The sequence below is a fragment of the Triturus cristatus genome, chromosome 4_1 (assembly GCF_964204655.1).
Source record: "Triturus cristatus chromosome 4_1, aTriCri1.1, whole genome shotgun sequence".
NCBI classification, from domain to species: domain Eukaryota; kingdom Metazoa; phylum Chordata; class Amphibia; order Caudata; family Salamandridae; genus Triturus; species Triturus cristatus.
Genome location: NC_140585.1, coordinates 543,988,583 through 544,010,093, shown reverse-complemented (window position 1 = coordinate 544,010,093; position 21,511 = coordinate 543,988,583). Strand labels below are relative to the sequence as shown.

The 21,511-nt window shown below is 46.2% G+C and overlaps 1 protein-coding gene across 3 annotated transcripts in view; it reads right to left on the bottom strand.

The window, feature by feature from the left end:
• LOC146855202 (glioma pathogenesis-related protein 1-like) overlaps positions 1 to 21,511 on the bottom strand; it is a 403,498-nt gene that overhangs the window by 371,518 nt on the left and 10,469 nt on the right. The gene's annotated exons all lie outside the window — the stretch shown is intronic.

Genomic DNA, 21,511 nt, shown 5'->3' with positions numbered 1-21,511 from the left:
CATCATCTCCACATATCTCCTCATCATAAATCTGATTAGCTAATTATGAGGAATAGGTTATTTACTTGTAGCAATAGCGTTCTTCCTCTGCATATTCTCTTGAATTCTTTGCTACAGTCAGAGAGAAACTCTGAACAGTTTCACAGTTTTGTCCTCTTCAAAAAGGAGCGAAGTGTTTTTAAAAATGTTGAGTCCTACCCTGGAGCAGCTAAGCTGACTCCCTGCCTCTGATGATCAGAATGCCGTTTGTCAGAGAGGAGCTCTGGCTAGTTCAGTGTGAGGGCAGCCCTATGGGAATGGAGAACTGGGGCAAAGTTGGTGCATTCAGAGGTTTGCTGTAAATATATTTAAAGCTAGCTAACTTTAGGACTTACCGACTGCTGTGTTTCGACATTAAGCTGAATGCAGATGTCTGCTCAGGCTGTTTCAGACTAAGTACCAATAGGATGGTATCTTGTGGTTTGTCTTACTTCCACAGTTTGTTCCATTTGTTCACAAGCACAGTTCGGCGAACTGGGGATGGTAGCTCCTTTCCAATGTACAATATCAATGCCCCAGAAAAGTCATTATTCGTACTCTGAATAATCGGTTGTAAATAGATCTGCAGGCTTCGCAGACAAGAGGTATTTTAGCTGCAGACTGGGGTCCAGGCCCAGATGCCTTTGTGCCACTCAAGGTGACGCTGGGTTACGCTTGCCCTTTTGTGGGATATACTTAGCCACTTAAAGCCACATTGCGTCGCTCTGCGTGGCATAGTAAATTCAGAGTAACGCAATGCAGCGCAATTTCCTGCCTTGTGTTGAACTGATTTGAGAAGGCATTCGATGGGTGGAGCGTGGGCAGTCCCATGCATCCATCCATGGATTATGACTCAATCCCAGATTTACTGAGGGTAGTAAACCTGCGATTGTGTCAAAATGGTATAAATAACTTTTTTTTCTCCTTATTTCCTCTTCATACATGTTGTGCATTCTTCAGCACATGTAGAAAGAGGAAAATGCCTTAAAAGATTGCATTTGTGCAGGAAGGTGCCCCTTCCTACACAAAGACAATCCTACCTGTAAAGCAGGAAGCCTCGCACCGGGGCACAAGGGTGCCTGTGTTGGCACTAGGCAGCGCTGAGTGCGCATGTGCAGGGAGAGAGCAGGAATGTGTCGTATCTTACGCCCATTCCTGCTCTCTTCCTGTTACACAGCAAGATGTCTTGCTGCATTGCCTGACGTTTTGGTAAATCTGACACCGGATTTCTAAAGCCATGCAGACTGGAGCTCCACCAGAGTGATTTTATAGGGCACAAGACCAGCGGTGTCACTATGGGCGTGCGGGGGGTGCGGACCGCACCGGGTGACACCCTCACATGGGGTGACACCAACACCCCAACGGTGTGCGCAGAGCAACCTAACCTTTTAGGAGGGGGAGGTGCCTGTGCGCTGTGCCCACTGTCTCCTCTCCTTTCTTTTATTTGCTTCCCTGTGAAATAGATCCAAAAAAGAAAATCACTTTTGCTGGAAATCAATGTCTTATTTTTCTGACATTTAATTCCAAAATGCAGCATCTGGAATAAAAGTTTAAAAATATGAAAAATAAATAACTAAATAAAGTAAGACAGAGTGGTAGCAAACTGTCCAGATTGATTTTATTCACACCCAAACACATTAGCGCCACTTATACAGAGTTTGCCAGTGAAGCGCTTTTTTTGTTCTCTTGGCTTTGTTTTCCCTGGGCTTGGAACTAGTGCACCAATCCTGGAGGTACTGCAATGTGAGGATTGAAAAACAAAATGTGTACTGCTGCTCTGCATCTAGGGATGTTGTGTTCTTTTTACCATACTGCTAACGTTTTGTAAGGATATAAGCAATGGCCATTGAAATGGGTCCATTCAGGGCCCTGTCGTCATGTCCTTAACTTTTCAGGCAAAAGCACTCACTGATTTCTGAACAGTGAGTGTAAAAGCGTTAAGGTAACCATGTTGTTCTTGCTTACATTTCACATGGTTTGCAACATTTTGCATTACCTATGATTGTTTGCTTTTTCCAGGATGCTGTCACTTTTTTTTGTAGGCCACATATTGCTCTTGCCCAGTGCGTAATTTAAATTGAGCCACATCCAGGTGTTTATAGCTGGCAACAATTGGGTTGTAGTTGAAGGCAGACTGAGTTTTTCTCAGTGGGGCTGTATGGTGTTCAGTGGGGGAGAGGATGTGGCACTATGGCCAGAGCTGCTGAATTTGGTACTGGGGAAACAGGTTCAGCCTTAATAACCAGTCCGCTAGACCACTCTCCTGAGAGAGCACTATCTCATACTAGACCTTAGAAGGCTTAGCAAGACATTAGAAGCCCCGGTATCGTAGCACCAGCAGGTGGACCCTAGCATGACAAGTCTGGGTTAACCTTCAAGGCTTGTCCACCACTATTCATACTGAAGTTCACCTCCAGTCTTGCGGGCAGGCCTATGAAGCAGTACGCCCTAGAACAGTGACCCTGTCACTGAGATCACAGGACCCTTGAGAAGGGCCAGCTCTAGGGCGGTGCAACCGGTGTGACCGCACCAGGTGCTCACTTTAGGTGGAGGCATCATTTTTGCAAGTATATTATGGTTTTAAAAGCGCTTGCTACCTCCTTCCTGGCCTCCAGTAATTTTCGGTAACATAAAAATGTCATGATGACTCTGGTGATTAATGTTCTTCCTAGAGAGAGATCGGAATTTTGTCTAATGGAAGATTTGACTCATGGAAAGGTAGCTCAGAGGGTTAATGTACCTGCTGCAAAGAACATGTACCATGCAGATCACAAAGTGCACATAATGTAAATAGGCCAGTGGGCTACTGCTTTTGTAAGAGAGATCCTTTTGTTACTTGCAGTTTATAAGTTAAAATCCTAACGTAGAACAGTGAGCTATTAACTGTCATCTACTCCGCAGCAACACAAGTCAAATTTTTTATTAACTTTTGATACGTTTGAGCTACATACAATTTATTAGTTTAAATGGTCAGATCATGCTGCAGATCTTGCATTATGAGGCAAATATGGCAGAGCCATTATTATTTAGAAAACATTTGCAAACTAGGATTTTTAGCCATTCATGTTTGAACTGCTGTTTTGGAAAAGGGAGAAGTCCTGATGACAGAAACTCCATGGCTCGGAGACAAATGGCTTGTGCTTCCACATTTTATCGTATTTGGGGACATCCTGTGATTAGAAGCATATCCCACTTTGTGAACACATTTTACTGTCAATAACTCATTATAACCTTAAATAATTATGTGTATCCATTGGTTGATAAAACTGGCCAGTGAAACCAAACAAATACAAAAAATTGGCATGTTTGCGCATTCTGCCCACTGATCCAATCCTTGGGTTATTCCCGCCCTCTGATTCTCCGCCCACAGTTCCCCTACTTTTTTCCCCCCACTTCGACCACTGATATATCGTGTTGCTGGATAGTGGGAACACCACACCAGTACAAAGTACCATACCTATGATTATAAATTCCAATAAACTGTTGACTAGCAGGTAGCCCACTGTACAACCTGATTAATGAGTCATTATCACACTGTTGTTAACAGGCACATTTTGTAAATATAGGACCTACATTTACAAACGTTACTAAGGATTCTGTATGGTCCCGTTATTTGCCAACTGTGTCCACTGGCGGACTCAGAGCGGAGGAGGTCCATGCGGTAAGTCATGAGGGGGTGACACCATGAGTTACCCGCACCGGGTGACACCAACCCTAGTGACGCCGCTGCACAAGACAGACCTATGCAATGCTTAGTTATGCAAACTACAACATCGATCGGCTTTAACATGCAGAATTATTTTGGAGCCAAACGTTGACAAGTGTGCAGCACTTAAATCCCTTGTGTTGCATAGTGACTCGCCCCCCCCTATAATGCATGCATGAAAACTACTAATGTCACAAAAGTGCATTGAATCCTAGTCCTAAATGCAATCAGATGCAAATATTATATAAAAGCATATCATGTAAGTCTTCTATATGTGCTACATGTAATACAGCAAATTACACCTGTTATGTGATATAACATTGGTGGAGAATACATTTGTACTTGCTTGCAAGCTCGAGTGCAAAACTCACACAAACTATCACTCAGCAGCAAGGATTCTGCTGTGTGTAGTCACAGACCACTAAATTCCATGTAGCATCACACACAGTGTTAATTTCGTATGTGCCACTGATTAAGTCACTGACAAACCCTGCTTCATACACGTGGTGTGGCTCTATTTCTGTTCATTCACGACGACACTATGAAAAGTAGGACCAGGCATACCCAGTGGTAGCAGCTTAGACCCCTGGCATGCCCTTGGGCACTCTTGGCAGAGTCTCCTCGACCACTGGTTAGGCGGTTATATAAGCAGAGAACAAGAAACAGAGCTGCTGAGCGATCTTCTGAAATGAAATTTGGCTGCAGGGCTGCTCCTCTATAAAGCAATGAGAGCTTTTGCAAAGAATCTCAGGGTTAGCCACTTTGTAACGTGTTGCTATCAGCAGAGAGCTATACTTTAGTTTCGTTTTAGATAGCATGTCCAATTCCGTTTGGGAGGCCACAGGGAAAGCAAGGGTTTTGGGGCTTTAGCTATTGGGGCAGGGAACATTTGCCTTAGATGTCCCTTAGTCTGTCTTACTGTGGCTCTGCAAACTGGGCCTACTAGAACCCCTTCATCACTTGTTTCTTAGTGGTAGCAATCACCGGAATTCAGAGGCTTGTCATTGAGGTAGTGAGGGGTGTAGAAACTCAACATGCAACAATAACCCACCAGTACAACGACTGAATTTCTAACCCAATGCTTTACTTTGGTATAAGAAAAGTACTTTAATCAACACACTTAAAACAGAATACCTCAGAGCACATAACGCAGGTACAATTCTTGTACTGCTGCTTGGACAACTGCGCCTTGCATTCTGCCCCACCTCGCCCCTCTCTTGTGTGCTCAACTCTTGAAAAGTCCATGAAGTCTTCCCTTGGGGTTGAGTGTCTCTCAGGTAAGTATCAAGGTTTAGGTACAGATTACTCTTAAGTTTAATTCTTAGCATTCATTACACAAGCTATGATGTAGCCCTGGGCCATCCTTTCAATTTTCTTTAAGTCAATGAACCTTTGTTGTTGCCTGAAAAGAGAAGGGGTTACTGACAAATTTAGATACATAAACTGTGTGACCAAATGTGACCACCTCTTAAGAGTCATAGTCTGTATCTTAAAGTTGAAAAAGATTTATTATAAACTCAAAGCCAAGGTAATATAAATCAGATGCAAAAACATACTGTAAATAAACAGAATTATTAAAGGAAGACCAAATCGACGTACAATATTGGTCCATAACAGCAAAGAACAAATCAAGATTTCCATAATTGCAATGCAAAAGATTAAGAACAAAGTTTGATGAGTGGACAAATGGTTTCAATTCTGCTTCCCATGCACGGTAAAGAATTGCAGTATCTAGCTATCTCTACACTGAACTAAGAGTTAAGGGAACCCTATTAACCCAGAAGCAAGAAAAGGTGTCAGCATCAGAACTTCTGTAGGAGTTCTGTAAGCAAAAGATCATGTATAGCAGAAAGCCACACAATCAGAAGTCAGGAGAGATCTGTACCCCTAGAAGTCCAAAAGACATCTCTCTGACTACAAGGTAAGTTCACTAATAAAAAAACACACAGAAAGTTCAAGACACATGACTTCACATTATTCAAACTTATTATTTTCATTTCCCATGATACGTTCCAGTGCCTGGTACTACCATTTTCAAGTCCTCGCTTCTAAGGAGTCCCCGAATTGCTCCCTTCAACAGATACCGTCAACTGGTAGCATTCCTTTGTTCTTTTCATAAAATTGAATTGACCTTGCCCGTTCTTCCTTGCCTCACTATCTTAAAATACAATGTTCTTTCACTAACAAAGAATGCTGTGGTCTGCACCTGCAAAAGGGAAAAATATATCACAAACAACTTTCACGTTCAATATTAAATGTCCCAACTGAAAGCTTAAGACCCACAGTCACGCTAACTTAGCAAGTTACTTTCAAACGCATATAATTGTGCAACACGTATACAATCCTGTAAATACATTATTTATCTATATCGCACTTTAGCACATGAATACACTTTTATTTATTAGAACAAATGACCCTGCCATAGGCAAAACTCCAACACTGTCATGATTCATTCTTTCCTAACCTATGGAGAGCGCACTGCATCAAATGCATTTTAGCGCAACCCTAGTACAATCTTAGCCTCTAGATGAATTTTGTTAAGGGTCAATCTGTTCCTAAAAGAAAAATGGTTAATTAACATACTCCTTTAGAACACTCCATTACTGCACTTTCTATACAAGTGCACTAAGGGGCATATTCTCAAGGACTTATCGCCGAGTAATCGGCACTTTATCACAGCCAAAGTGGCGATAAATGGATCGCACCATTCACAAGCAGGTGCTAACAGCCGATATCACCAGTTTACCTGCGATAGCAGCCGCAAAAAACATTGCCACAGATGACACCGGCAACTAACGCTAATGAGATGCAGAGTAGGCATTCCCGTGCAAAAAGCCACGACAACACCACTTCGCAACATTCTTAACGACCAGACAGATCGCGATAAGATCACAAAACAGGCGATAAGGCACGTTAGCAGCAGGGATTTAACACCTGCTCTTACCTGGTGTAAAGTCGGACGACAACCTGCACCATGAAAGGGAGTGCAGCCCATCCACACCTGAAGAACAACAGATGCCATGGAGCTACTGATCATGCAGCTCGGACACCCAAGAGGTCCACACCACCCACTGCCACCACCCCCAGGAACGCACCCCCCGGACCCTACCCCGGGACCAACCCCCTAAGATATTTCACATCAACTTGATGAAATCATGATCAAAACAATTAGCATGATGTCGCACAATCACAACAATCAACATTCATGTGTGGTCAGAAAAGGGAGAGCCATTCATTAATCTTTGAATTTCCAAACAAATCATTTTATTCAAATTAAACTCAAGACAAATATATGGGAGCGTCATGGTGGGTCTTCTCTGGACAATCTGTAAGTCACAGCCTGCAAGACAAATTCCAAGATAAGAAGGTGTGCCATGCGCCCATCAGAGGACAGGGAGAGAGATAAAGAGAGAGAGAAAGAAAGGGAGAAAGAAAGGGGGAGAGAGAGAGAGTGAAAGGAAGAGAGGGAGAGAGAAAGATAGATAGAGAAAGAGAGGGAGAGAGAAAGAGAAAGAGAAAGAGAAAAAGAGAAAGAGAGAGAGAGAAAGGGAGAAAGTAAGGGAGAGACAGAAAGTGAAGGAAGAAAGGGAGAGAGAACGAGAACGAGAAAGAGAGAGAAAGAAAGGGAGAAAGAAAGGGGGAGAGAGAGTGAAGGAAGAGAGGGATAGAGAAATAGGAAGAGAGAGAAAGAGAAAGGGAGCAAGAAAGGGAGAGCGAGAGAGAGTGAAGGAAGAGATAGAGAGAGAATGAGAGAGGGGAAGAGAGAGAGAGAGAGTGAAAGAGAGAGAGAAAGAAAGGGAGAAAGAAAGAAAGGAAGAGAGAGAGAGTGAGAGAGAGAGAAAGTGAGAAAGAAAGGGAGAGAGAGAGAGTGAGAGAGAGTGCCGACACTGCGGACCCAGAACTCACTGCTCACCTGCTGCCACCGGTGTGTCTCCAACCACATGCTGGTACACACTGCAGACTACCAGGTCCCTTACCTGAAACAGAGTCCAGATTTATGAATGGCGGAGTTCACATAATTGCACACGCCATCATTGCTTGCCCGCCCCTGCGCACACAGGCTGCTGCACCCCAGCCCCTCCCGCCGCCCAGAGGTGATTGCCCGCCCCTGTGCACACAGGCCTCACTGTTCACCTTCCGTCACTGACGTGTCTCCAAGAGGGCCCACCACGTGCCGATGAAATCTTCAAGCCCGGGGCCCGCAACCTTGGCAGCCTCCACAACATGCAGCCCCGCACAGCAGGCCACAAGGTCACACAGTGATTCTGGGTCTTGATTTCGCAATGGCAGAGAACATATCAGTCCACACGACATCATCCCAGGCTGCACACCCGCTCAGCCCTATAGGTGCCACTAACTCTGTGAACCGCAAGGCCACGCCACGTGGCGGTCGGCACTCGTAGCCTGCTGGCTCAGGCCTACACTGCGGTCCAGCAGGGCACACACAAATCCTTATCAGTCCGGACCGCCAGGACGGCGCATCATCGCAGGCTGCACACCCCCTCAGCACTTAAGGTGCCCCTACCTCAGTGTACCGAAAGTCACCGTCCCGTGGCGGTAGGCCAGTGCCGGCCGCTGTGCATTCTGTGCCACCAAATCTGTGCAACGAAAGTCATGGGCCCTTTATGATTGAGTATCGTGGTGCGGCGCCATAATGTCACCTCCGGCAGTGGGGAACGTGATGTTGCCGTGCCCTAGGCCCTCATGCATAAATAATAACCACACGCATACACCCAGATAGAGAGTGGAAATGGCATCCAGCACGTGCGCCTTTTTATTGGCAGGGTCACATGTCCTGTGACGCCTGTGCTGGATGGGTGTGGTGTGGGTGTGAACCAGCCATGAGGGAGTGGCTGTGGCATGCTGACAAGTAGACCTGTGATCAGCAGATCACTACAGGGATGACCTGGGACATGTAGCATTGTAGTCCACCCCTGTGAGTGTGAACAGAGTGGGCTGGCCTGGTGTATGCCAGTCCAGCGTAGGGGTGTGAATAATGACCCCGGGGCACTGTGCATGGTTACGTCCTGGCCTGGACAAGGAAGTAACTAATGCGTGGGTCTCTGTAGTAGTGTTGGAGCCACCCGGACCGCAATCGGCAATGTTGCACCCTGTGACTCAAGTCCCACAACATGAGCAACATGGACGTAAGGGGTACTCACTGACCCTACATTCATCCATACGTCCACACTTGAATGATCATAGACATGACACATCTGTGTGAAAATGAATTTTTAATGCACATTCAGTGGAGTGTTGTAGCTGGAGCAGTACAGGGCCATGCAAACCCCACTTTACATTGTTGGCGTGTGAAGGGCCAGCCAGAGTCCTTTGGGAATGACAAGTTAATCGGAAGAGAAAGAGTCCAGTCCGCAGTCTGATTGCTGTGTCATTGGTAATGAAACAGAATATGGCAGTCTATGTCGAGGTCCAAGGTGATTGTCACAGAGTGCATCGGGGGACAGTGGAAGGTGATGATGCAGAGGGCAGAACCAAGCAGGACCAGGCCATATGGCAGAGGTGAATGCTACCGCTTCCTTCTTACCACCAAGGCAGAGTCATCCACATCTTTGTCCTCTGCTGTTTCATGTGCCTCACATGTGGGTGGTGGTGTTCTGTCCCCAGCACTGTGTGGCAGTGACACCTCAGGGGCCGGAGGTGGAATGTCTGCCGCACTGTGTGGCACTGACACTTCAGGGGGCGGAGATGTGGATGGAGTGGTAGCAGCATCCATCCGCACCAGGCCTTGTGGCAGCAATGCCATGAAGAGGGTCTTCAAGGCATTGAGGAACCCAGCTACCTCTCGCTGGTGTGCGGCCATGGCCGCCGCTCTTTCCGCCTGCATCTGCTCCATGTCCTCCATGATCCTCCGCATGTGTTCCAACTTCCGGGTGACATCGCTGGAGCCACTCTGACTAGACAGTTGTTCCTGTCTCTGAGTCAAGACTCCAGCGATGTCAGCCATGGATCGGTGGAGAGCATGGAGCAGACTGTGGGTGTCCGTTATGGACTGTGAGTGGTCCCTGATGGGACTTAGACACCCACGTATAACATCTTATTTGGCTGCCATGCGGTCAAACCCCACCTGCACCTGTTCAGCCATCTTCTCCTGGCACTCCAACACACGGAGTTGGAAGGCCATGTATTGTTTGTGTGGGTCCTGGGAGGCAGCCGTGGATTGTGGGTGCTGCCTGCTGTGTGGTTGGTGCAGGGGATGGGGTCTTATCGATGCAGCTGGGCTTCCCTATCCTGGAGGTGAGTTGACGTAGCTGTTGATGAACTCTTGAAGGGAGTCGGTGTCGTCATCAGAGAAGAGAGGTTCGGTCTGCTCAGCAGGAGGTGTTGGTTTTCCCCCTGCAATGTGAAGGAGAGATGCAGTTTAACATTGTGTTCACATGTATGTTGACGCATTGTATGAGTTTACATACAGACTGCATGACAATGTACATTGTGACTGTTTTGGAGGAGCTGCCTATTTGATGCGGGACAGTGGACATTTCAACAACATCACGGATGTGTGTTAGTACTTGTACATTATCAACTCACATTTCCCTGATATGCCAAATGTGAGTGGTCAGTTTCTACAGACAAGCGGCCCCAGTGTTCTGTTTTGGACGTGTTGCAGATTGTACCACTGTGTTGTAAATGTTGATGTGCACTGCATGTTATGTGTGTGCTGCATTTTAGGAGAGTCGCCCCTGCAGCTCTGATTTTGCTGCCTCCTATCCCTTTCATGCGGTGTGCCTTTGAGTTCTGTGCTTCTACAGTGCTGAATGGTTGCATACTTGGGTACATTGGTCTCTTGGTGGGAGTTGGGGGTCTGGGGCATGGTTTGTCCTCAGATGTGTTGTTGACGTCAGGGGTGGTTTGTGCACGTGGATGTGTCAGAGTGTGACCTGCTCCTTTACGAATGTGGTCCACACTCAGCCACCTCATTGTCGTTGCATGCAACATTTCATGGTATATTGACTGCAGCAATGCTATTCGTCATGCAGTGTCACTTGCATTGTCAGTGTTGCTCACAGACACGCCGCATTGCTGGGTTTGACACATGTGCATGGGTTGGTTGTGAGATTTGTGGTGTGTGGGACGGGCCCCCTTTGGGCACATAGTCAACAGGGGCCTACTTGCTGATCCTAGGTGTGCTGCAGTGTGCCAAGGGGATTAGGGACATACTCCAGAGTCATTGTGGGTGTGCAGTGTGCTCTGCTTAATTGTGCATGTGTGCCATTGTGCCCATCTTCCCCCATCACCCCAGTCCCTGGTCGTTACTCACCCTGTTGCTGTGGTGTCAGGTCATGTTGAGCAGTGTCCGGTCCCCCAACTCCTGCCACCATCTCCCCACTGATGACTGTGGACACCATTTCCTCCAACTCATCCAGCTCCTCCTGTGGCGCTGCACTCCCACCTCCAGTCTGCATTGCTGCATGCTGGTTGTTTGCCAGTTTCTGCTTGGTTTTGCGCTTCACATCATTCCAGCGCCTCTTGACCTCTTCCATTGTCCTCTTCAGCACTCTGTCCACGATGAACTGCCATATCCCATTTTTTATTGCCAATGACACAGTGGAGATGACGAACAGTAGTTGATGGTGTTCTATCACCTCCGTTATCAGGATCCGGTTTTCCTGCGGACTGAACCACATCTTCCTCTTCTTCTTGTCCTTGACTTTCCCTGACCCTGAGGTCCGGGCCTGGGCCTCCGGGGGGCTTGTGGCGTTCAGCTCCCTCCATTGTGCTTCACAGTTGTTTAGCTTTTGGTTGTAAGTTTTTTTCTACTTTTATAGTGATTTTTCCCGTCTGACGTGTGTGAATTGCAGGCCTGGCGCAGCTTAATGCTGATTTTGTTATCGCGGTTGGGTCCATCGCAACTTTTTTCATGTTGGGGTTTAGATTTTTATCGCCATCTCGGTGACTTTATCGCGGACATTTGACGCAGTATCTGGAGACTATCGCATGTTACCACCGTGTTGTGAATAGGACATTATCACCGAGTTATTTTCCCGCGATAGACGGCGATATGAGACATTGCGTTAACCGATTTTGGCGATGATTATCGCATGTGCTTGAGAATATCCCCCTCGTATACTGATTATAATTGTTTTATGCTAATACATGAGGCCAAAAGTAAAAACATATGTGGCCTTATCAAGATAAGAGAGTGTAGAAAAATGATGCTACTCCAGCCACATACAGGCACACGCTTAACATGCAGTTGGGTTGTTAACCACAGGATCTGGGCTAGCATATAGAAGCAGAACTTTACATAAATATGCCAGAAGGCCTCCACTCCAGTCCACTACGACAAATAAAAAGGTCTGGTCACATCTGCTGATTACAAACCACAGCCACCAGCACTCTGCATGCTAAACCCATGACAGGGGCAGTCGTCCTCTGTCAGTTAATTGAGGAAAACCTTGATGCCCTGCCTGGTCACAGTACAGTCTCAGAACCTTAGTTTCGTGTGAGGCCAGAGCCAAAATAAACAACCAGGATACCAGATAGTCACAATTGGGCACTCAGGGAAGAGGAACACAGCTGAGCACCAGGCATACAATATTGTAAAAAGCAGTGAAATGGCAGTCCACATGTTCAGGCAGGAAATAACACCGGTAGACTGTCACCACAGAGATGGTACTCTTTGTGTGTGTGCCCCTGGAAAAAAGTGTTTTCATCTTCCAACACCAAGCAGTTGCAACACTTACTCTATGATGCCATGGATGTCTGTTTGCTGTAATCGGGCGTGCTAAATCTGTGTAAATTGCTTTTATTTAATTACACAACATTCTGTGAAAATTACATGAAATTGCACATAATTACATGAAATGCAAATCCACCATTAAGCGCTATTTTTTTTAGCATCAAATGTGTCATCACTTTTGATGTAACAACACACTTCCCACTAAAAAAAAACAGTGCGAAAAAGAACACTGCCCCAAACAATAGCCGTTCATGTTCTGTTTATTTGCGTAGTTCCTGCGCTATAATTTTCCATGAACAGCAGCATGATTACATGAAGTGGCATAATGGTGTACTTTTGAGAATTTTTAATGGAAAATTTCTGATACTAAGCATGACGCGACGAGCGCAAGGTAAGTGCTTTTATTTATTTATTCTTTACTCTCCCCCTACCCAGCCCCGCCCCTGCCCTGCCTCACCACCCCACAGTGATACCTGTGCGAGCCGCCACTGCTAGAATGTATTTGTGTATATATTTTTATTTTTGAAAGGAAATGCCCAAGCATTTGTGAAAACAGATTTAGATCTCTGACAGTTTTTTATTATAGATTGGAAGTTTTGCTTTACATTCCAATGTATTATGGCTTAACACGACAGGAACATGTTTTTAAAACATGTTTTTAAAAGCATCACTGGGCTGGAAATACCAGTTGACCAGTTAAAGAGGGTACTACCATTTTATATTTCTGGTTCTCGCACTGCGACAAAGCAGTAGTTCCTGGTTATGGGCGGGCGGGTCTGCTGGCAAGCAGGGGAGGCGTGGCTAGTCCTCTGGGGCCGACCAAATGAGTCAACGCCACTCTCCCTTTTCTCTATGTAGGCTGCATTCAGCCTACATAGAGAAAATGGTTGCGTTCTGATTGGTTTAGGGGAGGTGAGGGAGGCGGCCTGTGGAAAACGCACACCCGGCCCGGCGCAGCAGGAAAACGCGGGCCTGGCATTGGGGGGCGGTGCATGGCCCCGGGGAGAAGGGCCCGACAACGTAGACATCATCTAGTCCCCCAATGACCGCAAGCAATGCCATGATAAGATATCTGTACAAGAAAATATGGAAGGGCATGGTGTGTGACACACTGGGGGTTGCGGTGTGTGTTATTGCCAGGAATAGACTTTTAATTTGGGCATTTTTCACATGGCCTAGGGAGGGGTCAGAATGCTTCCATTAATTCCAATACCTAGGGACAGGGCGGGCCTTCTGATCTGAGACAATGTAAGAGTGGGTATGTCAATGGTCTCTGCCTCTTTCACTGAGATCCAGCAACTCCTGTTGATTTTCTTATGATAGGTGGGCTGGAGTCTAGAGGAGGAGTCCAGCAGCGTCCTTCGAGGTTCATCTACTGTGTGGGTTAATAGTTTGTGTCACTGTACTCCAGTCACCATGCCCGGGTGGAATAAGGAGGTGAGGGAGTTTTGGGTGAAGTTTTCTTGCATCATTCATTTAGAATTTGGGTGTGTTTATATTATGTGCATCGTGTTTCTTATCTTGCTAATAATTCACAGAAGCATGTTTTGTTGTTTGTGAGCACTGACAGATAACCTAAGACCTGACAAGCACACGAGGCACGCCTGGCAGGCAGTCTCTCATTTAGGCCTCTCAAGCACCTATTGTGCATTTACATTTTTGAGCTCTGATGTTGACAGTGGAGCCAGGAAAACAGTTAGGTCCTGGGGCCTCTCTATTAGGGCGAAGGGGTGTCGCCCCACTGCTTTCTCACAGTGCGAGAAGCATAAGCATAAAATGGTAAAACTACAATTTTATATTTAAGCTTCTCGCACTGCAAGAAAGCAGAAGTGCCTGGTTAGGGGCAGGCGGGTGGTCGGGTCTGCTGGAAAGCAGGGGAGGTGTGGCTAGCACAATGCTGTGGGCCCTGACTGAGAGGGCCGACCAAACCAGTCAATGACACTCTCCCTTTTCTCTATGTAGGCTGGAGAAAATGGCCTCCCCATAGGCGCCTGGCTGGGCATCGTTCCCACCAATCACAACGTTGCCATTGCAGCGTTCTGATTGGCTTAGGGGAGGGGAGGGAGGCTGCCTGTGGAAAACACGGACCCGGCCTGGAGCAGCAGGAAAACGTGGGCCCGTCATTGAGGGGCCGGGGCGTGGCCCTGGGGAGAAGGGCCCAACAACGTCGAAGTCTCCCAATGACCCCAAGCAATACAGGAACAAAGCACTTGCGCCGGTGTGCATATATTTACAGACTGCTAGCAGTGCCACACGTCTCACACCTGACAGCACTGTAAAGCCAGAATCGTTACTCATACACCGGGACAGGGGTGGTGCGTCCATTAGGGCGCTGGGGTGTTGCCCCACCAGACACCCGCGACCGCAGCTCCGTCGGCGTCTCTGAACTTAAGTAAACTCTCAGTTTACTTAAGTTCAGAGACGCCGAGGGAGAACTGACAATGCATGTCAGTCAGCATGACGTCAGACCACCCACCTCCTTCAGAGTCTGAAGGGGGTGGGCGGTCCGGCATCAAGTTGACTGACAGGCATTGTCAGTCGCAGGCAGCAGCACAAGTGCGCATGAGTGGGGATGGTTGGCAAATTTTTGAGCCGTGCCCAGTCATGTGCACTTGTGTTTGAACTGGCTTGCGCATGCCCATTAGGAGAGCGAGGGTTGAGCAAAGGCTCAAACCTCGGTCTCGTAATGGGCAGGCGGGCGGAGAGTAACCGTGCCCTCAGTCAAGCCTGGTGCTGCCAGCAGCGCCAGGATTGGCTTAGAGGGGTTGCCACTCACTTGCCAGTGCTGCATCAGTGATCCGGCTGTTGAAGGCGCCAACGGACGGACCCGAGGCGGCACGGACCAGCCCAGGTAAGATTTTTTTTATTTAGACCTCCCCCAGCTCCCACCCCTGTGTGACCCCCCCCAAACCCTCCCCCGCGCGAGTCGCGACTGCACGAGATCGCATTGGGAATCTATAGAGGTGGCTTTTTAGGTGTTTGACAGTAGTTGACAGTGACTGATAGCCTCCTGCAGCTTTGTAGACGGGACCCCGAGAGGGCTTTCCACTTCAGCCGAATAACCTGTTCCCGCATCTCCCGTTTTTTTTTGCTATGTCGATTTTTTTTTTTTTTTTTAACTGATAGAGATCAGACAAACTACTGGGTCTACTATAGTCAACGGTTACACTGGACCTGTAACGATGCATGTATTGGTTTGCATAGTTATGCTTGTATGGGACCTCCCCGACCCAAGAATAAACAAACGTGCAGATGTTTGCAGACAATAAGTGCCCACCCATGAGGCCGCCAGTATTCTTCTGAGATGGGGGAATTCCACATTGCATTCAGTGTGCGGTGACTTCAGTCAGACAGTAGATCAGTCTCTGCATATAGTCGCTGAATGCAGCACGTGTCGGCTGACTCCATGACTGTGCCGCTGTACTTCGGGTCAAGACTGATTTGCATATGGCCATGTCTAAACTGGGGTGGCGTAGTGGGCAAAAGAACGATGGATTTAACCCAGATCTCTTGACTGGGGGAGAATGTCTGCAATGTCAGCATTCCGTCCATCATTTGTTTGTTGTAACGCTTTTCGCCCTAAGTGGGATGGGTATTCCCAGACGTGGGACCCGTGCTCACTACGCCACTGGAGTCAAGCTATCCTGGCTGATGACGGCTGATAGCCAAAAACCGGTCCTAGGATGCTGGATTCCGGTCCAGGGAAGACATGGCTTGGCAGTTCGGGCTGGACTGTTCCCATGAGGCACAGGGTCAAGACTGATTTGCATATGGCCATGTCTAAACTGAGGTGGCGTAATGGGCAAAAGAACGATGGATTTAACCCAGATCTCTTGACTGGGGGAGAATGTCTGCAATGTCAGCATTCCGTCCATCATTTGTTTGTTGTAACGCTTTTCGCCCTAAGTGGGATGGGTATTCCCAGACTTGGGACCCGTGCTCACTACGCCACTGGAGTCAAGCTATCCTGGCTGATGACGGCTGATAGCCAGAAACCGGTCCTAGGATGCTTGATTCCGGTCCAGGGAAGACATGGCTTGGCAGTTCGGGCTGGACTGTTCCCATGAGGCACAGGGTCAAGACTGATTTGCATATGGCCATGTCTAAACTGGGGTGGCGTAGTGGGCAAAAGAACGATGGATTTAACCCAGATCTCTTGACTGGGGGAGAATGTCTGCAATGTCAGCATTCCGTCCATCATTTGTTTGTTGTAACGCTTTTCGCCCTAAGTGGGATGGGTATTCCCAGACGTGGGACCCGTGCTCACTACGCCACTGGAGTCAAGCTATCCTGGCTGATGACGGCTGATAGCCAGAAACCGGTCCTAGGATGCTTGATTCCGGTCCAGGGAAGACATGGCTTGGCAGTTCGGGCTGGACTGTTCCCATGAGGCACAGGGTCAAGACTGATTTGCATATGGCCATGTCTAAACTGGGGTGGCGTAGTGGGCAAAAGAACGATGGATTTAACCCAGATCTCTTGACTGGGGAAGAATGTCTGCAATGTCAGCATTCAGTCCATCATTTGTTTGTTGTAACGCTTTTCGCCCTAAGTGGGATGGGTATTCCCAGACGTGGGACCCGTGCTCACTACGCCACTGGAGTCAAGCTATCCTGGCTGATGACGGCTGATAGCCAGAAACCGGTCCTAGGATGCTTGATTCCGGTCCAGGGAAGACATGGCTTGGCAGTTCGGGCTGGACTGTTCCCATGAGGCACAGGGTCAAGACTGATTTGCATATGGCCATGTCTAAACTGGGGTGGCGTAGTGGGCAAAAGAACGATGGATTTAACCCAGATCTCTTGACTGGGGGAGAATGTCTGCAATGTCAGCATTCCGTCCATCATTTGTTTGTTGTAACGCTGTACTTCGCTTGTCTCGAGAGGGCTGCTTTGCGATCTGTACAGTGTCAGATCACAGACACACGCGTCCACCACCCCCACAGGTAATTGTTAAGCCTTTGAGGTTTTTATTTAACTGTTATATTGTCTTATCGCTGTCTTTCCGGGGTTCATGTAATGTTGCCAGTCTTGAGAGACGTGGTAACATCTCTTCAATCCTGATGCGAGCTCAGCGGGATTTTTCCAGATTTTCCACAAACCTCTTGGCACTTTTAGACTTCTAGTAGGTGTCCCACTTTAGACAGAAGTTACTTTTACTCTCAAGACTTCTCTAAACCCTCCTAAATGCCTTTGGTCTGATTGCATTATATAATCGAAGAGGAGATTAAGTTATTGGTGTGTGACATTTTTTCAGTATAGCATTTATTTTCCAGAAATGTGAACGTGCTCGTAATTCCAAACCTTGTTTAGCAAAAATCGCTTTAATCTCGTTCTCTGGCTTGATGCCAGCAGAGCAGATTGCTGAGTTTTCAAGCGACCTGGAAACTAAAATGGCGGGGACAGCGTTGCTTTCGTATATGGTGACAGGTGTTGAGATAAAAAGGAAATCCACAAACTTAATTTTCTTTTGGCTTTATCATAAAATCAATTTCTACATCTGATACGATTTTGGTCCTGATAGGTGCGAGCTGGCAGTAATGCCCTCCTAATGAACTCATTTTTAGTTGGCCTTCCACAGATCCTTATGTAGAGGTACTTGCACCGTGTACACACTTGCCTGCCTTGCTCGTCACTGGCTGCTTTTACATCAGTCTGTTTTTCTTCCCCGGTTGTCTTTGGCCTCAAGTTGCCTCCTGCACTTGCACAGGCATCAGGCATGCACTGAGGTCTCTCGAAAGCCGTCCGTTTGTTTCCTGTTTTCATGGAAGGAACAGTGCTGGTGTTTGCTTGTGCATGTGCAGTGGAGGAAGACGAAAGGTCCCTAGGGGCAAGTTAAATAAAGAAGGGAATCAATAAGGACCCAATCAGTGCTTATTTTTAAAGACTTGTCCAGCCGGACAGTGGTCATAAATTTTACTGATATAGTGATTAAGCAACAGTTACAAGAACAATTCTCAAAGTTGGACACAAGCCTGTGTCCCGTACAGTTTTTTAGGGAGAAAACATAAACAACAAAAAAGGTTCAGGCAAAAAATGTTTGTTACAATTGGCAGAGGATGAAGAGTGAACTCAACAAACATTACAAGGGACACCCTTATGTATAAAACATAGTATCGTTAGGAACATATAGGGTGTGTACAAGTGTCGACGGCGTTTCGATCCTACAACCGAAATATTAGGATCATCATCAGGACAACATTAGTAAAGCCTGTACAATTAAACTGAGTAGCTTAATTGAAGAAGGGGGGAAATAAGGGGGAAGGGGTGGGGGGAAAAAAGAGAATCAAGATAAAAAGTTAGAAAGTAGTGATTCCATATACATGATTAAAAACAATAATAAATTGAATTAGAGACAGGTCTGAACAAACACAATGTAAGTCTCCTTGTGCCAAGGAACAGAATTGTGAACCAACATAGTCCTCCTGTCGAGGAACAAGAGATAAAAAGAAGAAGATGTGAGTGAGAATGAAAGGTGAGATGGAGATATTAACAAGCTATAGAACCCATTTTAAGGTCTTATTATGACCCTCCTCTGTCAAGACTCATGTTGACAATACGGAAAATTGACTTTCGGCACCATCCTTATTATGCTAATATCTCCATCTCACCTTTCATTCTCACTCACATCTTATTTGAATCTAGAGAAAGAGTCGCCTATTTTTAATCTAAGAACCTCCCAGGGAAGGACTCCATCAGACGAAATGAGGTCAGACCAGATCATTATTCCAGCGTTTCTGATTGGGGACGCCAAACTGTCTTTAAGACATACTGGTAATCCCGGGGAGTCCCAAATTGGGGCAAAGTCAGAATAATATTTTACCCCCATTTCTCCTTGACTTTGTACCACACAATAAGTGCAGATTTTAAAACCTTTAGGCGAACTTTCTTAAAGAACCTAGGCGCCCCGAACTTATATAAAAAACCAGAGCCTCCACCCTCTAAGCTAGCCATTACCCTCAAGATCTTCCCCCAATTAGTATCTGCAGGACTAGAGAGTAGGCAACGTATATTTTTAAACTGAAAGGCTAAGGAATAAAAAAGCACATCTGAAAGGCCTAATCCGCCCTTTAACAATCTTCGTTTTAGCTTCTTCCAGGATAGTCTGGAGTTTTTATTGGACCATATAAAACTGCCAATTTTACTTTGGATTTTTCCCAAAAGTTTACCTGGGAACTCAAGGGGGATTGTACTGAATAAGTACGTCAACTTAGGCAGTATTACCATCTTGACCAGATTTACACGTCCATATATGGTGAGAGGTAAGTTCTGCCATCTAGAAAAATGATGATCAATTTCCTTAGCCACTTTCCTCAGGTTTATCGTTGGAACACTGCCTAAATCCTGCACTATAATTATCCCCAGGTATCTAAACTCCTTGCTACTCCTTTCCAGCCAATTCTCAACACCCCAACACATTACCTCAGTCTTGGATGAGTTGACCAAGTACCCAGAGTACAGTCCAAATTCCTTTAACGTGGCTTCTACCTTGGGAAGCACCTCCACTGGATTGTTGGTATAGACCAACAAATAATCCGCGTAAAGAGCTAATTTGCATTTATAATCTAGGGCTTGAAAGGGGGTGATTTGTGTATCGAGTCTCAATATTTGAGCAAGGGGCTCGATATAGATATCGAACAATAGGGGAGAAATGGGGCACCCCTGCCGGGTCCCTCTTTTTATACTAAAACTCGACGTCAACAGACCGTTTAAAAAGATAACTGCAGAGGCTCCCTCGTAACACTTAATGAGGGTTTGTATGACTATTGCTCCAAAACCCATCATTTTTAAGGTTTCCCATAAAAAGACCCAATTAACACGGTCAAACGCCTTGGCTGCATCGTAAGCCGCTACAGCCAGGGGCTCTGACAGTGCCAATGCCAAATCTATACTTCCAATCAGCTGTAGAGTTTGCTCTTGGATAAACCTACCCAGGATAAACCCCTTTTGGTCGACATTAATCAATCGAGGGACTATCCTGACCAATCTCCCCCGCCAAAATGCTGGTAAAGATCTTATAGTCCGCATTAAGCAGGGAGATTGGCCTATAGGAGTCTGCCTTAAGAGGATCCTTTCCTGGCTTCATAACAAGTACTATTGTTGCCTCTTTCCATGAAGGGGGAACCCTACCTTCAGACCTATAGAAGTTATTTAAAAGTTCTTGTAACCTAGGGACTAACTCCTCCTGGAGTACCTTATAGACTTCCCCCGGCAGAGCATCCGTCCCAGCTGCCTTATTATTCTTAATTTTCTTAATATAAAGATTAATTTCCTTTTCTGTAATAGGGTAATCTAACATATTGCGCTCCTCTACTGTCAATGTTGGCAAGGCCTTATTTTTTAACCACTCTTGAATACTGCTAGGACTTTAAGATGTTTCCTCTCTATAAAGATTAGAAAACACAGAGGAGACACCTTTGCATATCCTCTTGTTTACAAGAGGTTTCTCCTGTCTCATTTAGTATCAATTTATTGATGTTATTTTTTACTCTGTCCGCCTTTGCCTTCCATGCCAGAATAGCACCAGCCTTTTCTCCATATTCATAATTCTCCATATTGTGGACCACCCATTGATCTTTTATTTTTTTATCTAACTTGCCTCTATATTCTGTTCGTAGATGTTCCAGGTCGCTGAGGGTTTGTGTCAAGATGACCGCTTGACAGCTCAGCCTCACTCTTTCCAATTAAGATATTTCTTTTTCTAATTTTTTGAATACTAGAGCCTCTTCTCTATTCTTAGCACTTATCAAACTATGTAGCATACCTCGAATATGGGCCTTAAACGCGTCCCATACGTAGTCTAATGACGTAGAGCCCATATTATTAGAAAAATAATTAGTAGTAGATGTTTTGATAGCTGAAATTATTTCCTGATTAGATAAGATTGCCCTATTTAATGTCCACCTAGGGGTGGAGATGATCTTAGGCTTATTTCCTAGATATGAGAATGCTATAGGGGCATGGTCAGATAGAATACATGGAAGGATTACAATGTCCTCTAAATTCTCCAGCCCCAATCTATCCATAAGGATATAATTGATTCTAGAGGAGTGATTATGTTTTTTGCTAAAGAAGGTGAAGCCTGGTTCT